The sequence below is a fragment of the Marmota flaviventris genome, chromosome 1 (genome assembly GCF_047511675.1).
Source record: "Marmota flaviventris isolate mMarFla1 chromosome 1, mMarFla1.hap1, whole genome shotgun sequence".
Classification (NCBI taxonomy): Eukaryota; Metazoa; Chordata; class Mammalia; order Rodentia; family Sciuridae; genus Marmota; species Marmota flaviventris.
Genome location: NC_092498.1, coordinates 157,372,663 through 157,381,851, shown reverse-complemented (window position 1 = coordinate 157,381,851; position 9,189 = coordinate 157,372,663).

The window sequence follows — 9,189 nt, the reverse complement described above, 5'->3', positions numbered from 1 at the left end:
AACCAGATGCTCCTACACCCCTACAGTTGCCTCCCCACCGAACCTACACCCAAGCCACTCCCTCCCCTCGAGGCCCCTAAACAAGCAGGAAGTAGCTAGATGAAATTCGCCACCCTGTATCACCAAAAAGGCTGGAATGTTAGGTTGGTGGTGGAGACTTAGTAGCAGCTTAGAACAAAGCAGCCCGCGGGGGAAAGGAACATCAATCAGGTGCCGACAGAAATGCCTGTCAATCAGCGAGATCTCCTGAACCACGCCTTTCAATTAGCAGGACCCCCTGGCCAATACTGGAGTTCAGCCAACTCCCCTGACCAACTCCAAGGGGACAAGGGACCCTAAAAACACATTTTCCTGTCCCAAGCCCTTCCCTTCCTGCTGTAAGCCCCATAAAAGTCCAGTCCGGTCAAGCTTCCACGCGGTTTCTCCTCAGATCCTTCCCCTGTCCACTCTGTGGGTCTGATTGAATTCCGCCCGGAGTGATATCTCAATAAAGCCTCGTTTGGCGGCCCTTTTAAATCTGCCTCCTTTGGTGGCTGCCTGCCTCGCCTGATCTGACAATAAATGCAGGGCTGGGCTGTAGCTCAGTGGTAAATGCTTGCCTCACATGTATGAGGCACTGGGTTCAATCCTCAGCACCACATAAAAACAAATAAAGATACTGTTGTGTTCATCTACAACTAAAATATATACATATAATGTATATAAAAAGAACATAAATGCATTTATTAGCAAGTAAAATTCATTACTAAAAAGTGAATTTAACTTCCTATGGCTTGAGTGTGTCCCCCAAGTTTTCATGTGTTGGAGGCTTAGTCTTTAGAGTGGTGATGCTGGAAGGGGCCCAGTAGCTAATGGGATAATATATCACAACCAAATGAAGTTCATTCAAGCAATACAAAGTTAGTTTAATATTTGCAAATCAAAGTAACTAGTCTAATTAGTAGAACAAATGAGATAAACATTCTCAATAGATATAGGAAATGATTTGATAAAATAATAATTTATGGATAAAAATTGAAGTTCATTCTTAAGTTTTATAGCAAAACAAAGGACCAAAAATAGTTGGGAAAAATATGGAGGAAGAATAAAACGGAAAGAGTTATACTATCTAATTTAAGACTTGCTATAAAGCTGCCATAATTAAAGCAGTGTGGTATTGGCATAAAATAGACCAATAGAACAAAATAGAGTCTAGAAAAAGACCCATAGATATATAATAAGTTAATATATCACAAAGGTGCAATGGATATCCATGATAAAAGGAGTGTATAGTCAACAAGAAAAATAAAAAGAACTTTTATTCTTTTATTTCACAACATACCCCCCAAATTAATTTGGATTATAAACATTAATATAAACATGGATGGATTATAAACATTAATATAAACACTAGAACCAGAAGGCTTCTCAAAGAAAACAATATTTTCACAGCACATTCTCAAAAGGCACTATTTAAAAAAAAACTGATAAGGGCTGGGGTTGTGGCTGAGTGGCAGAGCATTTGCCTACCATGTATGAGACACCGGGTTTAATCCTCAGCACCATATAAAAATAAATAAATAAAATAAAGGTATTGTGTCCATCTACAATTAACAAAATATTTTTTTAAAAAATGACAAATTGGGCTTCATCATAAGTAAAATTTAAATATTGTATTAAAATTAAAGAGGGCGGAAAAAATTTAAATCATTGCAAGGCACAGTGATGCATGCCTGTAATTCCGGCGATTCCGAAAGCTGAGGAGTATTGCATGTGTGAGGCCAGCCTGAGCAACTTATAAAATAAAAAGGGCTAGAAGTCTAGCTCAGTGGTGGAGCACTTGCCTTCCATATGTGAGACCCTGGGTTCTATCCCCAGTACCCACCCCCACAAACACACAAAATAGTAAGTGTTGACAAGGATGGATCATTATCTCTTATTTCTGGTTGGTTTTGGTGTGGCCAAGGCAGACCCTCTCTGCTGGAACTTGAGCCATGATGGATATAGAACAGCTGTACCTGGATTTGATTCTCAAATAATGAGAATAGTGGGGTTATAAATTTCCACAATTTTCTTCTTGTAATGTTAGCTTTTATGTTGCTGTAACCAAAATGCCTGACAAGAACAACGTAGGGAGGAAAAGTTTATTTGGGGCTCATGGTTTCAGAGGTTTCACTCCATAGACAGCTGACTCCATTGCTCGGGGCCCAAGATGAGGCAGTAACTTGTCGGGGGAAAGGACCCAGCAGAGGAAAACTGCTTACCTATGGTGGGATCAGGAAACACAGAGAAAGGCTACATTAAGAACAACCTCTTCCAGGGCATGCCCCGAGTGACCTACCTCCTCCAGCCACATCCTACCTGCTTACAGTTACCAACAAACAGCCTGTCCATCAAAGTGGGATGGACTGGATTAGGTTACAGCTCTCATAATCTAATAATTTTACTTCTAAATATTCCTTGACGTTTTACTTACTGAGTTCATGGGAGAATGTCTACTGCATGGAAGCCTAAGCCCATGCTATTAAGCCCACAGGTGTACACTTGGGCCCTCTGAGCTAAACAGTGCAGAGTGCTCTGTCCAATTACACTGGGCTTTGGCTTCTGTCAGGCCATGTGCACTCAGCTGGAGTTGGATTCACAAGAGACACCCACCGTGCTAACACCCAAGATGCATTTGGCACTGGACTTTCTGAGCCTCTTCAGCTTCCTAACCTGTAGACAAAGCACAGAAAATGTTACAGAAGGCCATCTCGGTGTTTTATCCATTCTCAGAGCCTAGTGGCTAACTGGGAATGCCATTAAAAAAAACTGAAAGGAAAAGAAATTCTGTTAACAAAGTTCATAAATTATAAGCACTAGGTGAGAGGAAAATGATGGCTACTTCCTAGATAAACAAGCCAGTTAGTCAACACATAGCGCTCCATTAGGTTACTCCAAATCAAAACCAATTGGCACACACAGAATTTTTCTTTTTCTTTCTTTCTTTTTTTTTCTTTTCTTTCTTTCTTTCTTTTTTTTTTTTTTTTTTTTTTTTGTGTGTGTGGTGCTGGGGATTGAACGCAGGGCCTTGCCCATGGGAGGCAAAGCACTTTACCAACTGAGCTGTATCCACAGCACAAAACACATAATTTTCTTTACATCAAACTGTTCCATTGTTGTCTATACACAAAATTCAGTAAGATGGCCACAATTTGATCAAGGGTGTTAAGGGTTTTATTATTTAGTTTAAAAGTGACTATGTGTAAAGGCAGGTATAATGAGGATTTGCTACCTGCAAGGTAAGTTTGCAGACAGTATAAGGTAAGTTATCTATAGTCTGCACTTCATTAATGCTCTTCTGATTAGCACTAACAGAGAATCTTTCCCTGCCAGATCTAGTTCCTTATGCCTATTATGTGTATTGTAAAAACTAAAATTGTAAGGCTGATTTTACATTTTTGAGCCTCTGAGCTTCAAAGGCCCTTAAAAGCCTATTCGGGAATTCCCCTGTCCCTGGGCCCCACTACACCACTGGGCATTGGGCTTTCCTTACTGAATGGACCAACTGTATCTATCTGGTCCTCAACCTAAAGGGCTTCACCTGCCTTTTGTATGAAAAAGCCAATCACATCCTCTCAGTGGAACTGGAAGAATTCTTATGCTATTGCTATTACAAAGCCTGCCTCCCTCAGACCCTGCCTCTGCCCTCTGAGTCGAACACACACATAACTTTGGGCTGTGCACCACTAATAAACTTCTGTTGATTATCTGGCCAGTGTCAGATGCCGTGTGTTCAGTTATCTTGTACTATTCCTCCCTCAAGGACAGCATGAATAGCAGGTGATCAAAATACTGTTTGCTACAAAATAATTACTCATTAGAGAAGTCATAGAATTATCTTCAAATGATGTTGTGGCTTTCCATTTCCAGGGGAAAAAAAAGTTTCCATTCATCAGTTTTTGCAAAATAATTCATCCATTACACAACAGAAAATTTCTCTGTATGTCAATACACTCTGACTATGTGGTAGTAATTTCACAGTTTTATATATTTTAGAAATCAGTATACCATGTAGAATGTTGATATAGTATAGTTGATTATATATATCCACAGGGTTCAAAAAACTTCTGTAAAGGTTTTATATTATTGTAGGCTTGACAAACCTGTTGTGACTGACTTCTTTTTTCTCCAAACTCAAATGTTGAAGTTCTAACTCCAGTGGCATTACAAATTGAAAATAGGGCCTACCTTGTAAGGTAGTTAAGGTTAAATAAGGACAGAGAAAGATGTGGACCTACTCTGATTGAACTGGCTACCATTATAAAAAGAGGAAGAGATACAAGGGGTGTGTTCACTCAAAGGAAAGGCCACAGGAGGACACAGAGAGAAGACAGCCATCTTCAAGCCAAGGAGAGAGGCCTCAGGAAAACAATTCTGTCACCACTTTGATCTTGAATTTACAGCCTCTAGAACTGTGAAAAACTAAACTTAGTGGTTTAAGCTACCCAGACTATTGTATTTTGTTATAAAGTCCTAGCCATAGTTTGGTGACTGCTCAGCTATGGTACTTAAAGCTATGTCTTTATAAAATGGGGGACCAGATTTGAAATGTGATTCTCTCTCTTTATCTGTAAATAATTTACATTATTTAACACATTATTTATATAATATTTCTAGAAACTCAAATTGAAATATAAAAGAATTAATTTTTATTTAAAAATTTATGTTTTTAAAAATATATTACTTATAAGTTTCCCCCCTCAGTGTTTTTTTAACTTTTGGCAAGTGATAATATTATATTATTTCTATTAAGAAACATAGATAATATTATCCATTATAAAACATGACCTATTGCTTTCATAGTTTCCTTCATGAGCATACTGAAAATGAAATATTTCCCACAATTTTATTTATAGGATTTCTCTTTTTTATTAATTTGTTGATATTGAAGAACACCTGTGTTTCTGTTGACATATTTTCATATTTTCCATATACTTATTCAATAACTCTCCAATCTGAATTGCTTTGTGTTTGGCTTGTTATTAAATCTTCTTTCTCTTATGAATCCTTTGGGGTTGAGCAAGGTATACATTTATAGTAAAGGCCTTTCCCCATTTCCTACATTGAAAGGGTTTTTTTTCCAGTGTGCATCCTGTGGTGTTGAATCAGATATGCACTCTGACCAAAGGCTTTCCCACACTGATTACACTTGTAGGGTTTTTCTTCAGTATGAATTATCTGATATTGATTGAGGCATGTTCTTCTGCTGAATGATTTGTTACATATTTTGCATTTATAGGGCTTTTTTCCCATATAAATTCCCTGATATTGAGTAAGGTGTGTATTCCATCAAAAAAGCTTTCCCACATTCATTACATTGAAACGGCTTTTCTCCAGTATGCATTCTTGAATGTTGAATAAGGGATGATTGATGACTATAGCTTTGCCATTCTCAGTACCTTCATATGGCTTCTCTCTAGTATGTGTTCTCAGATATAAAGACACCTGAATCTTCTGGGTAAGAGTTTTCTCACATTCTTTACATCGAAAGCATTTTTCTCCAGTGTGAATCCTCTTATGTTGCATTAGGGATGAAAGTACCACATTTGGTACTTTCATAAAGTTTCTTTCCAAAATGTGTTCTTAGATGTAGACTTGAGTTGAATGCTTTGAACAAATGCTTTGCCACATTGATTACACTCATAGGGTTTTTTCCCCATTATGAATTTTCTGATGCAGAGAAAGATGTGAACTTTGGCTGAAGGCTTTCCCACAAAGATGATGTTCATAAGGTTTCTCTCCCATCTGAATCCTCTGATGCTGTGTGAAACATGTACTTTGGCTGAAGACTTTCCCATATTCACTACACTCAGCATTTTTCTCTGTATATGGTGTGTTCCTTTTGTATATGATGTGTTCCTTTGCTGAAAGATTTCACACGATTTTCACAGTTGAAGAGCTTTCCCCTAGTATCAAATTTCTGATGTCTAATAAGGTCTGAATTATCTTCAGTATGCACACTCTGGTGTTCAGTGAGATCTGAAGTCAAGCTACAGTATTCTCATACTTGTCACATGGATAAGCCTTTTCATTTGTGTAGATCCTCTGGAAATTGCTTAGATCTAGGTGATGTGAAAGCTATTATCACTGCAGTTATTTTTATGTACTGTTTTCTCTGAAGAAAATTTGTTCTGAGCAACAATATATGATTGCAATCTAAACTCCTTGAATCCATCACATTCATGAATATTTTCCTAAGTCAGGGTTTTCTTCTGGGTAAATGCTATTTGCCATACATGGCTCTCTAAAAGGCCAACCGATTCTGGAAATTCTGTTGCAGGGTAACAGAATTGTGAAAAAATAAACAAATAAGATCATTCTGGTCAAAAAAAGGAGATTGAGCATACTTTGACTTGCATAAAGACACACAAAGAAAAACACCCCATAACAGCACATTGAGGTGAAGAAGTAGGAGAAAAACATGGGAAGAGAGTTGATGGTGCCCATGTCCATCCATGCATTATGATGAGAGCCAGTGATTGAAACCACCAAGAGCTCAGCTCAGTGCCTGACACCTGGCAAATGCTTAATCTCTTCTGACTCATATTATCACTATGATAGAAATGGAATTAACATACCAGTTGGAACTAAAATACCAGACCAATGGAAAATTAAAGGCATGACAAAAAAAAAACTTACTTTAAAAAAACTATAAGACTTTAAGAAATATATAGAGAGATAGACAATTCTAAAATGTGTTGCTTTACAAGTCTGAAGAAGATTTTTTGCACAATTGGAAACCTCCACCTGCACAAACTGGATGATCTTGACTGCCTTGTAAATGGTTTGCTGTATATAAATTCTGTCAGTTTCAATGGACAGAGTGCTATTATTTTGCTAATACCTCAGAACCTAAGCAATGCCAAAAGATGCCTTTTAACCTGGATGATCCCTCTTCACTGCTTGTGGTCAGCATTGGTTCAGGATTCAGTATTTAGAAGTTCATTTCAAAGGTAACTATAAACTAGTGACATGTTAATGAGAAAATAAACAGAGTTGTCTTTGTCGGAAATTTTTTATGTGTCATTACTCTGTAAATGAAACTTTTGGTCTATGCACTGAATTATTGGTCCAAAGGTCAACTTAAAGCATTGTTCCTAGAACGAGGGATACTTTGGAGCAACTGGTGCACTTCTTGGGCTGCCAAACTTCAGCTGAAGCATCAGAGATTTCTCTGCTAATGAATGTCATCCAAGAGGAACTAAAACCAGAGGCATTGAAACTGCACTGTTTGTCCTTGGGAACCAAAAGATAAAAGAATTTCATTATTCCTGTTAAATATATATATATATATATATATATATATATATATATATATATATATGTGTGTGTGTGTGTGTGTGTGTGTGTGTGTGTGTTTGAAAGAGAGAGAGAGAGAGAGAGAATTTTTAATGTTTATTTTTTAGTTTTCGGCGGACACAACATCTTTTGTTTGTATGTGGTGCTGAGGATCGAACCCGGGCCGCATGCATGCATGCCAGGCAAGCGCACTACTGCTTGAGCCACATCCCCAGCCCCTATATATAGCTGTTGATAGACCTTTCTTTTCTTTTCTTTTTTATTTATATGCAATAGAGCACGGTGCCTAACACGTGCCCGGCCCCAGTCCCAGCCCTCTATTCCTGTTAATTTTAAGTGTCAGAATGGAATGCTCATGAATACTATATCAAAAGAGAGAACTTGGGCTGGGGCTGTAGCTCAGTGGCAAAGCACTTGCCTTGCACATGTGAGGCACTGGGTTCAATCCTCAGCACCACATAATAAACAAATAAAATAAAGGCACGCTGTCCATCTACAATTTTCAAGAAAAAAATTAAAAAAGAAAAAGAGAGTGAGCTCTGTAACATGAAGTGTTGTTGAATATTTTCCCTTCTATATATAGCCAGTGTTCAATATTTAAATGTAATATAGCCTGATTATTGAGCTTCCTCTCAGAAAGATTTTCTATTTATTTTATGTAGCCAGCATTGTAAGCTCAAGACAAAAATCTTAAAATCTCAGAAATGTTTCACTTATGAAAAATGATTGATTTGGAATCTTTGTTTTGAGTCAATTTTATGCATTTTGATTACTAGTGAGCAGACAGTAATATACCTAATATGAAAATTTATGGTAATGGCAATCAGAGATGATGATTTTATGTGATTTTAGAAATGTTAAGGCGATATTAGTTATTGTAGTTTTTCTAACACATCCTCCTCAAAAAAGCATGTTCTAGAGCTGGGGTTGTGGCTCAGTGGCAGAGTGCTTGCCTTGCACATGTGAGGCACTGGGTTCTATACTCAGCACCACATAAAACTAAACAAAATAAAGATATTATGTCCATGTATAACTAAAAAAAATTTTAAAAGCATGTTCTATGTGATCTTTGCCCAGAAGTATAACTTTAATCAAATGCCATAACTTAACTAAAATACTATTATTATATATATGTTACCCTGAATTTCAGAATGAATCCTGGAAAATGCACCTGTGTGGTGGCATCACACTTTCTGCATTTTTAATTTAATTAATACATTGAAATGTTTGTATTTTTTAAAATTTTTTTAATTGTCAATAGACTGTATTTATTTATATCTGTACTAAGAATTGAACCCAGTGCCTCACATATGCTAGCAAGCACTCTATCACTGATCCTCATGCCCAGCCCATGAAATATTTGTATTTTTTAAAATTTTTTTTAGTTATACATGGACACAATATCTTTATTTTGTTCAATTTTAAACTATAATTGTTTTTATTACTAAACATAGGAAACACTGATTCTTTTATAATTCTGCAATACTGCCTCAGACTCCCAACAGAATAAATATGATTCTGTTGTTGTTCATAATAGAATAAAATCCTTGGCTTTCATGGTTCATATTGAATGAGAAGTGTGTTAAGTTTGGGCATGATAAATTAGTGGTAAAAAGAGCACAGAACTATTGATTCACTCAAATCATATTTCATATAAATAGTCTAAGAACTTAATTAGACAGATTCCAAAATAAGTAAGTAAACATTCAATTTAAAAATTCAAACATTTCAGGGCTGGGGTTGTAGCTCAGTGGTAGAGCACATGCCTCACACATGTGAGACGCTGGCTTCAATCCTCAGCACTACATAAAAATAAAGTTGCTACAGAAAGAGTGCAAGTTCAAGGCCAGCTTTAGCAACTTAGTGTGA